General features: G+C 42.5%; 1 protein-coding gene across 1 annotated transcript in view; it reads right to left on the bottom strand.

The window, feature by feature from the left end:
* CDH20 (cadherin 20) overlaps positions 1 to 17,632 on the bottom strand; it is a 118,441-nt gene extending 100,809 nt beyond the window's left edge. Inside the window, exon 1 of the mRNA XM_069808935.1 lies at positions 17,314 to 17,632. The gene's annotated coding sequence lies outside the window, so the exon portion shown is untranslated. The remainder of the gene's footprint in view (positions 1 to 17,313) is intronic.
* Between the last annotated feature and the right edge of the window lie 1,936 nt (positions 17,633 to 19,568).

Genomic DNA, 19,568 nt, shown 5'->3' with positions numbered 1-19,568 from the left:
CTATTTCAAAAGAATAAAAACTCTATTTAGATGAAATACATTTAAAACAATGCAGGTGACATGCAATATGGGATAAATGTTACCTTCATGCAAATGTATGCATCTCTCATCGATTATAGTAATGAGATATGCAAAGAAAGATCAGAGGAATATAATTTGATCCCCTTCGGAAGCTACGCTGAAATTCATGCTGGATGCAGTGTGTGTGCGTGCACAGAAGAGGAAGAAGAGTAAGGAGTCACAGTATTGCAGAGCCATCCCAAAAAAGAGCAAATTCCTGCTGCTTCAGAAGCGGACTGATGCCTACAGAAGGTCAAGGGACCTAGAAACAAGGTGAGCTCCCCAGTTTGTGAACCCACAGTTTCAATGATGCAAACATTGCTACAACACCTAGAAAAGGCTTGAAAATAAAGGCGTACAGAAGAATGAAAGGAAGGAAAAAATACCAGTCAGGAATAATTATCACAGTGTATAAAACTTTCCACTCCTTTATTATCATAAATTGCAAAGTTTTATTGATGCATATTTTATCACAGCACTCTTGCCATATGTGATCTGAAGATTCAGAGCCTGTCCCTGGGGACAACGGTACTGATATAGATAATCAAGAATTCCTTTTATGCTCCTCTCAACACAGCCACAGCTCAGATTGAAATTAACATCTTTTACAATGAAACACCAGTTTTCTGCCACAACTAGACATGACAGCTGGAGAGAGCGGCCTGCTTATCCAGTTATTCCTTCAAGTCTCGGTTTCATTACGACCTGTGAAGATGTAAACTATGTACAAAGCAACGCGGATGGTCACTGAATGCCAGAAAAACGAATCTGCATGCAACCTGCCACATGAAGAAACGGGGCAGAAATGCTTCCAAATAAATCCAGGGATGAAAAGCAAAGATCAGAGGCAGCCCCTAAAAAAAGCAATGAAGAGGAATCCAAAAGCTTTGAACTTCTGCAGCGTGCACTGCCTGGGTTAGACTGGCTGATGCTCTCACACACGCATGTGCACACGGGAGCGGAACCCATGGCCAAAAAGAAACCCAGCGTGGGGCTCTGTCCTACTTAAATCCTCCGAAGCAAGGATTTTACCTAGTGGAAACACTAAGGCTGCTTAGTGTTGGCACTCGTTCCTGGTCATCTTTTTAGGTTGACTGCTTCCACCCATACAGCGGCCCTGTTTCTCATGCTGCTGCGGAGGGGGGCATGGAAGTTGTTTTGCTCTGCTCCCCATGGGGTCGTACGTCACTTCGGCATCCGAGTGCCTTCCTGTAGAGCAGTAAACGACCAACATCTGCCATGTGTGGTTCATTCTCCCTCTCATCCTACTCCCAAGGGAAAACTGGGTATGCAGTGTAGTGTTTTGTCTTGGCAGGACTTTGTTTTTGTTGTTTTAAATGTACACGCTGCCATATGTTAGGAAGGAAAAAAAAAGCAGCACCTTGCTTGTGAAGGAGAAGGTGGCGGGGTTTGCAATGGTCATTAGTTTCTGAGGGAGCGAGTGCCAAGGTCTCAGTCTGGCTTCCCAGAAAGTGCAGCTTCCCGCTGGCTGTTAGAAAGGTGCAAACTTCACAGGCTGTCACAGGGAGCTGGGGATGATAATGCCCTGGAATTGCATCTCTTTCATGTGTGAAAGTGGTTCAAGTCCAGCTTTGAGCACATGCCTACCTGCCACAACATTTCAAAAGAGCCTGTTGCTTTGGTATATTACATGCTGGGACAATACATAGTAAAACCTACTCTATCGATCACTGGCTTTTTTTCCTCGTCTTTCCTGATTAATGTCATGTCATCTAGAGGTCATCTCCAAACAGTCACTAGAGAAGCACAGAAAAGAAGATATCAATGTACATTTTGAAACATGTAAGTGGACAAATGCGCTATTAGAGGTGCAAGGATGTTCAGGAAACATTTCAAGCACATTGCATGCCTTCACTATAGATCAGGAAAGAAGTACACAAAGGCAGGCAGATGCCACTTTTCTAGCTTTGTGTCTTTGTCTTTCTACAGGTTGCACAAAACAGTACTTCTACAGTTCAATACTATGGATGAGCTCAGGCTAAAAACATGCATAATAGCAAGGCCACTTTAGGGTCATTATCAAGTAAGAAAGGGAAACAGAAGGCTATGAAAAGAAGATGGGTATATGGCAGAACTGCAGCTGAAGGATCTAATTTATATTATCAGCAGAAAAAATAGCACTAACACATTAGTTGGATGGTTCTTCAGTAGATAAAAAGGACAGGGCAGGACCTCTCACCCTGCATTAAGAGATCGTCACTTTCATTTTTCTGAAGCCAAGGAATTTTTGGAATTTCCTGCTCCTCATCCCACTGGAAGGACTCATCTCACTGGAAAGGGCTGATTCCCAAGCCCTCAAAACTTTTTGCATTCATGAAGAAGATTCTCTTGGGGGTTACTCATTCTCTCTTCCATTATATTTTTAATTGACACATTTCCCAGAGTTCACTTTTATAGGATATTGGAGGGATTTAATATTGAAAATATTCTTCTGCATGAAGGAAACTTTGGAGTATAGGTTCAGATGACCAGGATTTCTCCAGTCATGCACGTGCGCACACACACACACACACACACAGAGTGATGGTTGCAACCTCACTCCAACTATAAAGTCTAGATTAGCTAAGGATCATTTGAAGAGAAATGTAGCAGTACCGATTATTTTTCCTTTTACAAGAGATTTAAGATAGAATATTTACTATGATCATACAATTTTTATATCAGATTAAACCCCCAAATTTCCATCTTGCAAGAAGTTATAGTATTTGGCATTTCTCCCAAGTCAGGCTAAAAAACCAAAATAATGTAATTTATCTCTCCATAAATTTCTTAAAAATCAGTTTAAAGAAGCAAAAATATTCACTTCTATGTTATGAAATGGGTCGTCTTGAAGTTTTGGAAATAAAACGTTTAGTGTTGGGGGGCAGGAGGGATGTGGTGACATTGCTCCTTGACTCCACCTAAATGGCCACAACTGGGAGCTGATATTCTTGACCCACTTGTCTCTTTCTACCCCACGGATCCTTCTCCTCAGTCAGACTTAGAGCCCCATGAAGCATGGCAGTCTCATGGTGCTGCTGTTCTCAAGATTCTTCACACCACTGGAAAATCTCATCCCAAATACAAAATATATATGTCAGCCAGATTTTCCTCTGCGGAGCATTTTGCCAAAAGGTCTATTTTCCCTATGAATATTTTCAAATTTAATGAACAACAGGAAAATACTTAATTTGACACTTTTGTGATCAAACCTGGTTGTTTTATTACAGCTTGCCTTTTGAATCCTTTGAGTGGGACTATCAAGGCAGAATACCAGGTAAGAACACTAGTATCAAGCTAGAGTCTCAGCGTGATGTGTAGATAAAGAAGGACTTTGAAAAGCATTTCAGATTAATCTTTCTCACAACTGCAAGTTTTAAAAGTACTATTTATAAGGAACCCTTTTCATCATTACTTTCATAGTAATGGTGGTTTTAAAAATTATTTTACACCTGGGAATCAAGAAGCATATTAGAAATAAACACTTTTCTATAAAACTCTTAATAAGGTAGAGATGTCATCAGGAGGTCTATCATGATGGATAGAATGACCAAGCCAAAGGGGGCGGGGTCATCACTATTACACAACAATAATAATAAATTAATTAAAAAAAATCAGAGACCACCAAGCAATCAAAAATCAATTGCTTACTATGAACAAAACTCAGACCCTCTTTGAGTGAAACCTCATTCTAATTTCACCAGCATAATCCCCTGGAAACCAGTGAGCTTGCATTAGTGTATTAAAGAGCAGAATAACATAGACACATGCCATGTTGTAAAGATATTTTACATCTTTCTTTGAAATACTGACATGGGTCATTTTCCCAGACACGAGTCTGTCCTGAGATAGTAAATCCTGGATCTTCAAGATAGATAGGGTGTAATTAAAACTAGAATATGGTCTATGGAGAAAGATCTCTCCCCACTTAAATCACATTGTTTTCACTGCTGTACTGGTGTAAATGGTATTTTTATGTATGTGTCCAGAAGAGAACTCAACTGCAATATTTCTTTTCTACTGCTGAAATATTAGCATTAAAAAAGCAGTATTTTACAAAAGTCATATAAACATAGTGCCTATAACACAATCAATTTTGTTGGAATTATTTTACACCAGCGTTCATCCTTGAAATGATATCTCTTCCTTTGTGGAATGTTTTAAAACTTAAAAATGTTATTTGAAGTAAGAATCACCAATACATTAACTGGTAAAAATCAAAGTACTCCTTTTTTTCCCCAAGCCCAGAAGAATTAATTTTGTTGCCACTAAAGAAGAACAGACACCCAACTTTTGAACAGGAACTGACCTAATATTTCTGAAAACCCTGCATGCAATTAGCTTCTTGTAAGAGACATCTTTCAAGCAGTCTTTTTCTGCCTCTGAACTCCAAAAGCTGCTCGTCAGATCCAGCAAAATTAGGATATTGATAGAGAACCATTTATCAAGCTCGATAGGTTTGTTAGAGGCACACTTGTCTAGTTAACCAACACTGTCAGAGCATCCTTTAAAGCAGAAAGATATTGTTAAGGCCCTCCTGAAGTGTTTATTTCTGCTCCAGGTTCTCCACACCAGTGTTTCTCCAGCGGTGGGCTGGAAGCAGTGCTGCCCTAGGAAGTGGTCCTCAGTCTCCCCCAAAAAGGAGCCCTCCTTGGCTATGGGGTGGTGTGACGGCCTCGTCCCAAGATGTCAAGATGTCAAAAGGGACACCTGTTACAGCAGGGCTTATGCTGGCACCCCTTAGTGCTTTGGCATTAATGATGGGCATCAAAAGCAAAGAGCGCTGCTGTCTTCCTGACCCCAGGGCTTGCAACCCTCTGGCCTAGGTTGAAAAGAAGAAAATGTCTGGTGAATTGGGATGGCAAATTGGTGGTACGGGACTGGGAAGCGGGGGCCTGACTCCAGTGTTCGGCTTCTCCCCCACCTTGCTCCTTGATGGACCATGCTGTTCTCTGGGCTTGTCCTACCATCACTCTGCCTTGGGTTTTTAGTCCACTGGTCAGAACTTGTTCAGCAACATTTTTATTTTCTAGATACATTCTCTTTCAAGTAAAAAAAGCACTTGTTTTTGTTTTTGTTTTTTTACCACAAACATATAAACTTCAACATTTTCCAGGGAAAGATTTCTCAGATCAGGGCTCTATCTTGTGACTTTCTGAGACACAAATCAAAATCTTGACCTATTCATTCCTAAATGTGTAGCTCTGATAGCTCTTTTGTCTGAGCATTTTCTAAAAGCTTTGGTTTCCTTCTAAAACAAGATGATTTTGAAATCTAAGCTTTGGCAAAATGGAACTGTGATCTCCCAGCTCTGGTATTTGGATTGCAAGCACTTTGATGCAGCGCTATGTCCTATGTGTTTGTACAGCACAGGGGTCTGCATCATACCTAGCACCTGCAGGCACCTCTAAACCACAAATTATAACTACTAATAGAAGTTTTACCTTTGCCTGGTGCTTTGGTCTCAGAAGCCTAAATGCGTCAAGCACCCAGACCCACTGTGTGGACAAAAGCAACAAAATCCCTATAGTATTGGGAGATTCAGAGCCAAATTCAAACATTGCCCTTATCTAGACATATAATCCCATCAGATTGTGAACCTTTGGCTTTGCCAATAGGGTACCTAACAGTGGCAGAACTTGTGCTAAGGCTGGATGCTTCTCCCACCGCATCCCTGCCTCCTTTTTCACCCAGCCTCACTTGGCTGATTGGCACCAGTATTGTACAAGTTTCAGTTAAAGCAGAACCATTCTTTCCTCTCCTTTTCCTTAAACATTTAACACGTCACATCTGTGATTTTTCTAGCTCCAGTTTTTTTTGAGATGGGAATATTGAGGTTATCTTCCTGATGTTGAGAATACCCCACACATGGCAGAGGACAAGAGGATAAAACACTGGGAATGCTGCCTCTTCCCCCTTTCCCTCTTTTTTCACTTCCTGTAAACATACTGGAGAAGATTGTACTGCAAAGTCATAAATAAAGTATACTTGTCAGAAGCTACGGTCTTAAAATATTCTAACGGTTTGTTTGTGTTCTCTCCATAAATTGTTTATTGGTCAATATGGCCAGAACTTTCAAACATATCCTCCTTTGCAGTTTGCTGATATTATCTCCATTCTAAATACTTTCATCTAGTATTGAGCTCTCAAAAAACCTCTACCTTTTTTTCATTGATGAGAGATTTTTCTAATGCTGAACATTCAGATTATGCAGCATTACATTACCCTGTGTTTCTTATCCTTACGGAGATTGCTAGCATTAAAGGAGAACTGTATGATTGTTACTGACGTTACTACCAGTAGTAGGGTTATGCAGCAGGGGGATGCTCTTTGAGTGGTCTCTATCTATGCAGTAAAGCAAATCAGAAAAGAAAAATCTCTGTATAAAATATCGCTCAAATTTGTATTCCACTTCACTACATCATGTAAATGTTCTTCAAGTAACAGATTGACATTGTGAAATGGTACCCTGATGAGTAAATTATCATAGAAAGAAGTTCATCAAAGCAATGATTTCAGACATGTGTCTGAACAGCCCGTGAGCATACAGAACCAAAGATATCTCTTTAGCCAGTGATGACACCAATCATTAACATAGAAAACAGACTTTCTTCTAACTCTCCTGGAGCCCTGCAATGCAGGGCGTCTTCCAATAAAGCAATCATCCTGCATAGGATGATATTTTAAATCAGAAGTTAAGTGGTTCAGTCCCCTCTTGATAGTTCCTAAAGAGGTTAAAGACAGACCAATGGACTTAAAAACACTTTTAAATGCACGCAATGGTTGATAGATTGGATATTTACAGCTAATAAGTCAAATATGTTATGACATTTGGTAATTGCTTCTTCAATAAATAACTTGATAAGTTCCTGGAGAAAAGAAGTTAATTTATTTCAGAATAAAAACAGTTTTGGTCCACCAACTCTTTGAGGACAATTTGGTAGGTAACTGTAACTACACGGGAATTTTGATGCTCAGCAATCATTAAAAATAATGGGAACTTAAGTGTCCAAATCCTACAGTAGCTTCAAAAATCTTAGCCATGCACTGCTGGGACAATCACTTTTTGCCCACTGCAAAGGTATTAACACTGAAGCACTCGTATCTTAGAAAAGAAAGAGAACAAATCACATAAAAAACTATTTCAAATGGTTATCTATATGTATTTTACTGGTGTTTTACTAAATTGATACATGAAGAAGAAAACAAGTAGAACACCCTATAAGTTATTTTTGATACTACAATTACTGCTGTTTCAACAAAACAAGGACCTTGTAGTCAAAAGTTTGACTGGCAACAGGATTAAAACGGCAACAGATTTTAATCAAAATGCATTTTTGAGGCTAAGAGTTTATAGTAAAAAATAAACACATACCTGCCACACATCATTATATATGTTTATTCTGCAAAAACACCTATACAACCCAGTAAGGGATTACAGAGATAATGCAATGGAGTGCCTTCTCCCAAAGGTGGGAAACGAATGGGACAGAGATAGCAAATAGTTAGTAAGGAACAGTTAATGGCTATACTGGGTATCACTACTGTTAGCCATGGTTCATTCATTGCCTCACTAATAGGCACATATTTAGCAGTCATCATAACACAGATGAGTCTTAATGGGAGCTCCTTCCACTGCCCCAGAGCACTATGACAGCAAGCATGAGGGCACTTGAAGAGCTGGGGCAAACAGGCAAGGAGAACAGACAGGCAGACTGACAACTCAGTGTTGAGCTGCTCTTTTTTCTTTTTCCTTTTTTTTTTTTTTTTTTGCCATTTCTCTTCTACACATTTGAATCTAACATCCAGTTCCTTAGTCCTTGACTTCATGTTGAGATGTACCATGCGCAAGAGTCAGCACAACTAGCCCACCTAAGAGTGGATCCTCAACCACAGTTTACTTAATACAGCGCCCTTAGCAATGCCCCTGAACTCACCCTAATGAGGATTAACCTTTCCAAAGTCTATACTACACAAGAAAGATTTAGCCATGATTCAGTCCAGCATTTCTACATAATGGTTCCACTATGTATATAACCCTAATATCTATGACACATCGCTGACAGATGCCTTTCTCTTGGCATATTGATGAGATATAACCTGAAACTCCACACGCTAATCTAGGAGTCTGATTTTTTTTACAAACCCCCTCCAATATCCTGTACTCACCCTGGAGATTTCTTGTGGGATCCAGCTGCTGTTATTCCAATCTCTATCTGTTACCACAAACTGCTCTGCTTTCTGCCACGCTCATTCACAAGCCTGTGAAACAGTTGTCTTCTTTTTGTATTAGTCCCTCTCCAAGCCAGAGCCAAATTCTATACCTGCCACCGATCAGATCTGTCCTTTTTTTGTCTCTGTTATTTTATGAAGACATTTGTCATTTCTTTCTCTCTGCCTCACTATACAAATCCTCTGTTTTCTTGCTCTCCTGCAGCTTCTTCCTCTGTTCAGTCTCCGCCAGGTTTTGTTGCTATTATCATCGTTTTCTCTCAACATGCTCTCTGTCCTCTTGAAGGCTGGTTTGACAGATGCTGTCTTGTCAACTGCTTGAAGGCTGATTTCAGCTCTTCCTTACAGCACCGTGCCTATGTGCCTCCTCCGCTACAAGTGCTTAGTGTGGAGCCTGTTCTACCAGGGCAATGTGTCTGCTCCTCGTGGCCCTTCCTCCCAAGGATGGTCTACAAGGACGTAAGGTGCGCAGGGCTGTGGGCTACAGGCTCTAGTCTGATAATCAATAGTTGACTGCTGCCTTTCCAATAGGCCTAGCAGCTCTTCCCCTTGTCATTATCAAGGACGTGCACTAGTTATTTGCCAGGATCTCCCCTGCATGTCCATGGGATGCCCAGAAAAGAGGATGTTTAGGCTTGCTATCAGAATAAATTTACCAGCCTGTGCTCATTCCCCCTTGCCTTAGAGGCGTTCATGAGGAGCAGGCAGCCCTAATTGTTTGCATGGTGTCTGCCCATCTCCATATCACTTTCTGAAGGAGACACAAGACTACAGCAAATCCATACGGGAAGCACGAACCAAACAGGCAAGTGCAGTGGTTCCTCTCAGGAGATACGGTAGTTGGTTGATACATGCAGCGCTCCTCTGACACTGAAAGAAACTGAGGGTCCAACTAAAACAGACATGCACCACTGATACACACTATTCTTAAACTTCCCTTTCTGGGGAGGCGTTTGTCTGCCCTTCATAAGGCATGCTGATTTCCATCTTATTTCTTCAATCTGTTCCTTAAAACCATATATTTTTTGTGAAGCCTTAATATATTATACCTGCAGGTCAAGCAATATATAATATGTACCTGAATGGTTAATGCCCTCCAGATTATGCACAGATTGGAGGACGCTCAGGGCAAAACTTCAAATACTTTTTGCAGGGAAATGGTTCTTTTCATTTAGGAAGCTCCCCTTTCCAGAAGTCAGTCTCTTAATTCTCACTGAGAGTCAGCAGAACTTCACTTGTTAAAGCACTTCTGTTCTCTTCAAAAGTATCTTAAAATTAAAAAATAGACTAATTTCAGCAATGGGCTAAGCACAGAGAAGGCACTCCATATATAATAATCTAGTGGGGTACCTATATTATTCTTAAGGGTTTTGCCAACTAGTTATCTACTACTGCTATTTTGATTTATGTTACAGCATGATTGCAATTCTAAATTAAACTCATACAAGCAAAGAAATTCATAGTTAAGCCTTTCACTCAATCCTTAACCTGCTTTGCTGTAACTAAGTTACGTATTACAAGGGCTCTTAACTGTGTCTTGCAATACCTAGGCATGTAGAAAGGTTAATTACTGTACTGGGTTTGTGTGGCAAGGTTTTGGTAGTGGGGGTGCTACAGGGGTGGCTTCTGTGAGAAGTTGCTAGAAGTTTCCTCTATGTCCAACAGAGCCAATGCCAGCCGGTTCCAAGACGGACCCGCTGCTGGCCAAGGCCAAGCCCATCAGTGATGGTGGTAGTGCCTCTGGGATGATGTATTTAGGAAGGGAAAAAAAACCTGCGCAACTGCAGCCGGAGAGAGGAGTGAGAACATGTGAGAGAAACAACCCTGCAGACCCCCAGGTCAGTGCAGAAGGAGGGGAGGAGGTGCTCCAGGCGCCGGAGCAGAGATTCCCCTGCAGCCCGTGGGGAAGACCATGGTGAGGCAGGCTGTCCCCCTGCAGCCCAGGGAGGTCCACGGAGGAGCAGATCTCCACCTGCAGCCCAGGGAGAGAGGACCTCATGCCGGAGCAGGGGGATGCCCGAAGGAGGCTGTGACCCTGTGGGAAGCCTGCGCTGGATCAGGCTCCTGGCAGGACTTGTGGATCTGTGGAGTGAGGAGCCCACGCTGGAGCAGGTTTTCTGGCAGGACTTGTGACCCCGTGGGGGACCCACGCTGGAGCAGGCTGTGCCTGAAGGACTGCAGCCTGTGGAAGGGACCCACGCTGGAGCAGTTCATGAAGAACTCAGCCTGTGGGAAGGACTCATGTTGGAGAAGTTCATGCAGAACTTTCTCCCGTGGGAAGGACCCCACGCTGGAGCAGGGGAAGAGTGTGAGGAGTCCTGCCCCGAGGAGGAAGGAGCAGCAGAGACAACATGTGATGAACTGACCACAACCCCCATTCCCCATCCCCCTGTGCCGCTGAGGGGAGGGAAGTAGAGAATTAAGGAGTGAAGTTAAGCCTGGGAAGAAGGGAGGAGAGGGGGGAAGGTATTTTAAGATTTAGTTTTTATTTTCTCATTATCCTACTCTGATTTGACTGGTAATAAATGAAACTAATTTCCCCAAGTCGAGTCTGTTTTGCCTGTGATGGTAATTGCTAAGTGATCGCTCCCCGTCCTTGACCCACGAGCCTTTTGTTATATTTTCTCTCCCCTGTCCAGCTGAGGAGGGGAGTGATAGAGCAGCTTCGGTGGGCATCTGGTGTCCAGCCAGGGTCAACCCACCACAACTACATAGACTCATTTTTTATCTTTGATTTGCTTCTGTAGGAGTCTAAAAGGAATCGTGTAGAAGAATTCAGCCCTGGTGTGCTCTCAACTTGAAAATGGTTAGCACCTCTTGGGCTACATTGTTGGGAGCTGCATAGGGCAGCAGGGCAAACACTACACAGTTTGGTGAGTGCTTGATCCACTGGGTATCTACATAGAAGCATGAAGGGCTTCAGTCCTTCCGAAAAAAGCAAAATAATTTACAGAAAGGCCCTACTGAGAAACAAATCCACATGTTCTCCCCAGAGGCCCCACGGCAGCCCTAACCAGCCCTGTTCCTTCCCTCTTTCGTGAAGACATGGACGTGAACTAAGGGCATGGACCCACAAGAGTACCTCAATACTGTCACTGTCAGAAAAACCAGGAGACGACACAAATAGCAAAAAGGAGAAAATCAAGAGAGAAATTCAGAAGGCAGTACTGTAACCTGAACACCTCAGTGTTTCACTGATTCTGGCTTAAGCTTGGACTGGTTACCATTTGGGGTATCAACCCCTGCATGCTCAGGCTTTTGAAGAACTATTACAAAACCAACAGAGACAAACATTTTAAACACACAGAATGCATTTGACAGCATATCTTCACCTTGAGCATCTGAAATCCCTTTAATTTCTTTCTTAGCATATAAACTATACTTATGCTTTTCAAAGCAAAACAATTAGTTTAAAAATTGGAACCTCCTGTGACTGCATGAAATACTTCTTTCATCCATTCATTCTTTAAATGAGGACCCCAGTCAACTCCTTCACAACAGTTACCATTTCTCAAGTCTGCAAACTCTTTTCAAAGGTAGGGTCCATCTTTTGGAATACCATCATGACACACTTGGTAGCGTTGTAGCTGGTGAATTTTAAGTGTTTAACTTTCAGATGAAATGTATGTAACTATGTTAAAAATTCCTGTGAAAAAAGTAGGTCTTACACATGCATTGCAGTCAGTTTTCAGAGTTCTATCCTTTTTTTAATTACCCAAGGCATTCTGATTACAGAGCTACAAAGTAATCTATTTAAAACTGGGTTTTACAGTGATCCAATGGGCACAAAAAGCATAAGGAATTAAGAAGCATTTACTTCTCTTCCCCTTCTTCTTATATTGCCAAATACATTTAAATCAAACTTGTTTTAAAAACAAATATTCCCAGGGTAAGGACTTTCATATCAACTTCTAGTTAAGTTGTTTCTGCTGAATTAGAAACCTCTGGCAATTTTTTCCCAATGAAATGTAAATGATGACATATCGTTAACTAGCAGCATTACACCACTAAAATACTAAGACACGTCTTGCTTGCCTCAAACTTCCCTTTCCTGAAGTGCAATGCCTTAGAGGCAGCAGTGTTTAAATGGTACAAAGTACTCTACTACCACCAGCCTGAATCTTTATTTAGGAGAACAAGCTGCACATTCTTCCCTGCCAACGCAGTATATGGGCATGTTCGGCTCCTCCATAAAACACACTCATACACTATTACTGTCTAAAACAAGGTACAGTACTGACATGACAGATTCATGTTCCCAGCTGTGACATAAGGGCTCTTTGACAATACCACAGTGAAAGCCCTATTAAGAAAACATGTGCCGGACAGTGCATCTGATGCAGTTAAATGCTATAAAAGATTTTCCAGGTGTTAATGAGTTACATGAGCAGAATGAAAATGAGATGGATCCGTGTGCTTGGAAATTCTCAAGAAGCAGGACTCAGGCTCTCAGAGAGACAGACAAACAGCGCTTTATAACCATCCCTGGCCACGCTCTGCACCTGACCGCGCGAGGTGATGAGCGACCCTGACTATTCACTGGGGGAACTGTTCATTGAGGATCGTTTGCATGGGAAAAGACAGACTTTCATGTCTTCCTGCAGTTTACTGCATCCTTTTTACTTTGCTCTATTTGTGAAAAAGCACTAGCTATTTTCCCCTTTTTATGCTTTTCTTTTTTTCCTAAAGAGAAGGAAAACATTATGCCTGTTACTTCATTTCTTGTTCTTAGTTTTATGAGGGATTCAGCTTGACCCAGTACCGATAAGAAACTGTCATTTAACCCATGCTGAAGTATCACTACTTACAGTTTATGCTTTTAAAGGACAGAAATACAGCCTTTTGCATACTTTGAAACAGCAGTGGTTGAAATTTTTCAAGGCAAGTCTGGGGCTTAAGATATATTCTCTTAAGCTATGTATAGAGTCATATGTATGGGCTGCCCTGAAAATTTCAACCACTGATATTTCAGAGTATGTGCATACATTAGTTTGCACATCAGGTATCTACAGTAGAATTGTTTATTCATTTCATCTGTTGACTTGATAAAAGATTGTTTCATTTCTTTAGCACGTGTGAATTTTATGGTTACTGTCCTTGAGGAGCTAAGTTTTGTTTTATCTACATATGACAGGTACAGTGTGGGGAAGGCTGCAATGCAGATTTTTTCATGCTGTTGTGACCACAACCTCAGTCTTAATCCTGGCATACAATTGTATCTCGGAAAAAAAGATAATTTTGTCTCCATGCTAATTCCAGCCTGATTTTCCTTAAAGGGGAAGCTCCCAGTAACAGGAGAACCAATGGAGAGTCTCCTCTCAGAAATTAATTTAGACCCACCTATTTTATTTGCCACAAAGACAACTCAGTACTATTTTATCTTTCATTTCCAATCTAATATCCCAAGTCCTCTTCCCACTCTTCCGCCACCCCAAGAGAGTTACTTAAATTAACTTGGAGAACTAAATTTTCTTAAACGTGTAAGACTAGGTGGAGAGAATGAGCAAACCGGTCTAACAGCACATTGACACAGATTCTTGAAATTCATGTCTTAAGGGTTAAAATTCCTCTAGCTTGCCAGGTGTTCTGTGCAAATGTTGCATTCATACAATGTAGTATCTGACCATTTAACCATATGTCAAACAATCTCTGCTATGACAACCAGATGTAGACATTGCCATGGAATGAAATTATCATTTTATTAATTACCCTTTAATTAGTTGATACAGCAGAGAACATGCAGTAATTTAGTCATAATTGGCCTGACTGAGACTCAATACTTACAGGGATGGAATCTGTTTGTGAGACTACTTGTTATGAATAACAATTATGTCTGTGACAATGCAATTTTATTACGAAGATGTACTGTGCATTTCAAACAACTTTTAGGTGTAAGATAGTATTCAAGGTTTAACTACAATTTGATGGCAAATGTTTTCCTTGAATAGAAGTGTATAATACTCTGCGTATTTTGCTAAACATGTTATAACAATGCAAGGAAGACCTCTTCCCAAACTTACTTTTGTGGCTAGAGCGTGGTTTTGATGCATTTTATTACAGAAATGAGAAGCCGCTTGGTAAATTTTGTATTTGAAAATGGAGGGAAAAGCACTTCAGACTTCTCTCAAAATCTTGTTATTGGTCTTCAAATTATTCTAGAGTTTAACGTGGTATTTGTGTAAGGGGTACACTATGCAGATTTTTAGAAACATTCCCTCAGAACATCGCAAGCAGAAACTTGCGCAGTGTCTCTTACGCGATCACTCGATCACTACACTTTTTGGATTTCTGTAAGAAGAGTAGAACATCCTTAGGTTTCACAGGCCAGATAGGTGCAAATAAAGCTAGTAACATCCCCTCTAAACTATACGAGTAAGTAAAATGCCTTGAAGAAGTCTTTTCAGTATAGCTTGGAATTAAATCAGGAATACTCTTCATAGACAGAATACTGCATATCACTGTGGTAGGACAAAGCACATTCAACAGCTTAATAAAAATGCTTGTAAAGTGGATCTTAACATTGGCCCTTACATACCCAGTTGTTACGAGGTTTTTATACCATCATTTTGGACAAAAGTCTGGAGTCACCATTCTGTCCTTGCTCTTCTAAACTCTGTGACCTGAGCAAAGACTGCAGTGTTTTATGTTAGTTTTATACTGTTAGACAGACAACATGCCTCGTGTTTTCTCCACTTGTCTTTCCACAAAAATCTCACAAAGTGCAGGTCAAAACCTTCAAAAAACTCAACTTCAACAAAATATAACAAATTGCTTCACTTTTCAGCGTTGAATGAAAGCTTTCTCTTTGGTTTTTTTTGGGGTAATGGGTAGCTCCTAGCTTTCTGCATGTGCAGAAAATTACACTTAACTGAACTTTTTAAACCTTGCCCAATTCCAGCACATTTATTTATTTATTTATGATGGATGGGCAGGCTACATGGATGTCTCTGAACCAAATTAATCTTTCCTATAACTACTTGAAAGTCAAGGAATTTATATGAAAGATGAGTCTGTTTCCTTTACAGTTAGACTTTGGGTAATCCGTTTACTTCGCTCAAATGGCTATGGACTACTTTGTAAGTTTTCTTTGTTTTAAATAGAACATCCTGCCATCCTTTCTGATAATTAATCCACCTATTATGCTTCTTTATCATTAATTTATATATACAGAAAAACACGTTATATAGGAAAGAAAAACATTTTTTGCCTATGGTGCCATCTTCCAGCTAATATCAGTAAGTCATATTCTATTCCTTGTACGCGCATCTCGCTCGACAACTTATAACCATCTCCAGTACAAATACACACAGGTTGTATTTTCCTGCTGTGTCACAGGGAATAGCTAATACGGCGTAACAAGAGATCATTTCATTAGATTACCATGAAAGAGTCACCACTGCAAGGAACTCGAGTTGAACGGGGACACAGTCACAGTGTTAAAAACTCAAAACAGTTTACCATTAAAACCTTGTGTGCCTGCTTGAAAAATGTCTTAGAGCAGCACAAAAGCTGGCACCATTAGCTTTCATCCCTGCTGAGTTGGCAATAAAGTGCACACATAAGTAAAATGCATTAATTGGTATTAGTCAATCTAGTTAAGATGTTCATTCTCCAGGCATCTTCAGATTTCATTTCCATAAAATAGGATTTCTTTAAGTCTCATAATTTGATTTTGTCCAGACCGAAATGATGTTGACACAGTGGCAGCAAAAGCACAATTACACCCCGGCTTTACAAAGGTGTTCTCTATCTAAATAGACCAGGACCCACGTGCTCCCAGTCTCACCAAGGGGAAAAAAAAAAAAAAAAAAAAGAAAAAAAAAAGAAAGAAAACCTGTGGAAGAGGAAAAAGTGATACATTTTCCTATCATTTTCCTATTGCTATTTTTCCTCCCTTTCCCCCGTATTTTTCCAACTGTGCACTACTGATTACTGCACTTTAAGATCAGAATGAACAATTAACTGCCTAATTATTCCAGTCACACCAAGCCACAATGAAATCTTTATTCAGTGTTTACAGCAATCTTTGGCAGAGACTGTCTTGCTGTTTTTAAACCAAGAAGAACTGCTCCCTTTGGCTCCCCTCAGCATCAGCTGCCTGGGTTTCAGAGCTGGATGCCAATAATCAGCCTCCTTTTTCTCTTCCAAAGTGGCTATTTTTTTTTTTAAGGGTGAAAAGACCTATTCTCATCAACTCCCCATATATTCTGCCTGATTTATGTCCCAGCCCCTGGGTCTCTTCCTTCCGTATCTTTTACCATTTGTGCCCCCCCCGCACCGCTCCCGCAGCGCCCGCCGAGTCCCGGAGCCCCCGGACCCCCCCCGGGGAGGCGGGGGGGGGGGAAGCGCTTCTTCCTCGGGAGCCCCGGCGAGGCGAGGGGGCTGCGGGGGGGGAGTTTCCAGCTCCTGCTGTGCAGCCCCCCCCACCCCCTTTTTTTTTTCCGATAGGTTTTCCACTTTCTGCAGGCCCCCCCCCCCGCGGCGGCTCCCCACCGCCTCCGCCCCGGGAAAGTTGGAGGGAGCCGCTCCGTGCCCCGGGCGGCTCCTTTTGCCCCCCCCCCCGCCCCGTCTCTTCGACTTGCTCCCGGATCCCGACAGCGAGCCGGGACATCGGGATACCGGGACACCGGGACACCCCCCGGCCCGGCCCGCCGCGGCAGTGCACCTGCGGGGTGTGGGGGGGGAAGATTGTCCCAGGCAAACTCCAGAGCGACCCGGTGTGGGCTTGCTCCGTCCCTCACCGCCTCTTCCTCGCCCTCCGATTGCGGCTGGGCGGCGAGGGGGCCGGGGAAAGGAGGAAGAAAAAAAAAAAAAGGATAAATTAAAAAAAAAAAGAAGAAAAGGAGAAGAAAGAAAAAAATGAAGACAAAATGAAGAAAAAAGGAAAGGGGAAAAAAAGAAGAAAGAAAGAAAAGCAACACAAATAAAGAAAAAGACGAGAGGGAAGCAAAAGGGGAATAAAAGAGAGGGGAAAAGGAAAAGAGCGGCGGAAAAAGTCCCCGAAGGATAGGACGGGTTTACCTTGCAGCGTGGAGGAGCTGCCGGCTGCCTTCCCGGCGATGGGACTCCCCTCCTCGGCCGGGTGCGCCCCTCACATCGCCGCCCCCCCCGCCGCTCCTTCCGCAGGGGCCGCGCCGGGCGCCTTCGCGCAGCGCTGCCGCTCGCTGCTGGCTCTGGCTGCGGAGGGAGGCTGGGGGGGGGGCGGAGGAGGAGGAGGAGGAGGAGGAGGAGGAGGAGAAGAGGAGGAGGAGGAGGAGGAGGAGAGGGGAGCCCCGCGGCCGCCCCGCTCTCCGGAGCTGCCCCCGGCTCCGCTGCCCGTGAATCCCGCGGCGGGTCTAACGCTACCGCGGGGACCTGCGGGAAGCGGTTGGTGCCGCCCCCGCTCCCCTGCCACGGGAACCCCCCCACAGCTGCTGCCCCCGGGGCCCCGGGCAGCTCCCCGGCTGTGGGAGAAGCAGCCCCCGTGTGTCCCCGATCTGCAGGGCTTTCTACATCTCGGGGGGGGGGGGGGGTCCAAACGCGCCACGAGGGCTGGGAGAAAATGGGCTGCTGGGGTAGACCAAAAGTAACGCCCGAGAGACGAAGCGTTGCTTTAACAGAAAGGGTACGGAGATGAAAGCTGAATTTCTTTAGAAGGCTGAATTTTAGTTAATAAACGTCCTGAGACTAATGTCGGAGCTACTTTTATGGGGGTAAACAGTACAGTTTCCTGGAGGGTTTGTGTAAGACTTTGGAAAAACAACCAAATAATAAAGGGGTTTTACATCCACTGTTAAAGATCATTTTAGTGTTCATAAAAGCTGCCAGACTTGCTGAAATACTCCCTACCCACAGAACAACAGCAGCAAAGGCAGCAGCAGGACAAGGCATCCTCTCTGCCTACCAATTCGCCTCAATCTCGACCCAAAGTAACTAGAAGGGCAGATATTTCTCGTACCGTCCCTGTGCTAGCCTTCATCTTTCTGCACGGTGTGGGAAGGTAGCAAACTTGTACCAACTTTGATGACACGTACGTGTGAAAGAGATAGGGAAACTTGTCCGCTTGGGTACGAGAAAGTTATTACCTCTGTAATAGCTCCCTGTAGTGATAACTTCTTTTCACTGCCAGCACAGAGCCCATTCCCAGTCTCAGTTAAATTGGTAAATCTCAAGCAACTCCACTAAACTCAGAGCAGAGCTGTGCCCCAGCAGTCTGTGGCCAAGCCAGTGACTGGCAGTAGGAGACTCTAAATCTCATTATCCATTCCTTGGGACGCTGCCAGTCCCTCAACAATTAGATCTTGAGATGAAGATTCAGATTATACAGTCAAGATTTGGTTGGTTGTTTGGTTTTTTTTTTTCTCTCCAGATTTGCACTAATGATTATTTGCAGAACTAAGGTCACACTGGCTAGTCTTCTGGCCCCACATTTTTCGTATTAACGATAACATAGTGATTTCCGCATTACAAAAGAAAAAGGGCATTCAAATCTCTGGAGAGAAGTTGTTGGAAGTTTGCATGCTGGCAAAGTGCCCAATACAAATGATGAATTACAGCTATGATAAATGAATACTTTGATGTGTTGGGAAGCAATACGATGTTCTCCCAGTTTCCTCTATTGCATGTTCATCTTTGGGCTCCTCAGGCTGATTGAACATTTTTAGTGCAACATTCCAAGGAAGCAGAAATGGCTCTCGTCAGCATCGCTGGTCAGCATCAGAGACTCAGCACGCTTCTGATAATGATAAGGCAAAACATGCCCCTCAGTACCACTTTTCCCCGATATTAGGAGAGAATACTTGTAATAACATCCTGGAAAGTTATCAGTACACCATTACTGCTGGGAGTCTGATTACAGGAGCAATGACCTCTCCCTAGAATTGAGGTGGTTACTGAATCAGGGTGTAATTTTTTCTAACCTAGGATTTTATTCACAATACTTGCTTCTTGCAGTGTATGCACATATCTCTATTTCTCTGCTTCACTATATAGTATACTCAGAATATGTCTGATTATAATTTAAAAGGCTAAACAGATGCCACTTGAAAAGTTTGCATCTCAGGTTGAGTGTAGTCTGTGAGTTTGGTTTTTTTCCCCCAAGTTGGAGTGCAGTAAGGGAAAATAAATTAGAATTAAATACATATGACAGCTTTAATGGAATGGCGACGGCAGTGGATGCTCTTTGATTATTGCTTATACCACAGCACCATGAAGATAAAATGCAGATACTGTCTATTGTTTCAGGTTATAATTTAGGATTAATATATAGTACATAATGCAGTACTCATATATGACAC

Source organism: Haliaeetus albicilla, chromosome 21 (genome assembly GCF_947461875.1).
Source record: "Haliaeetus albicilla chromosome 21, bHalAlb1.1, whole genome shotgun sequence".
In the NCBI taxonomy this organism is placed as follows: domain Eukaryota; kingdom Metazoa; phylum Chordata; class Aves; order Accipitriformes; family Accipitridae; genus Haliaeetus; species Haliaeetus albicilla.
This window is presented reverse-complemented; position numbering and strand designations above follow the sequence as displayed.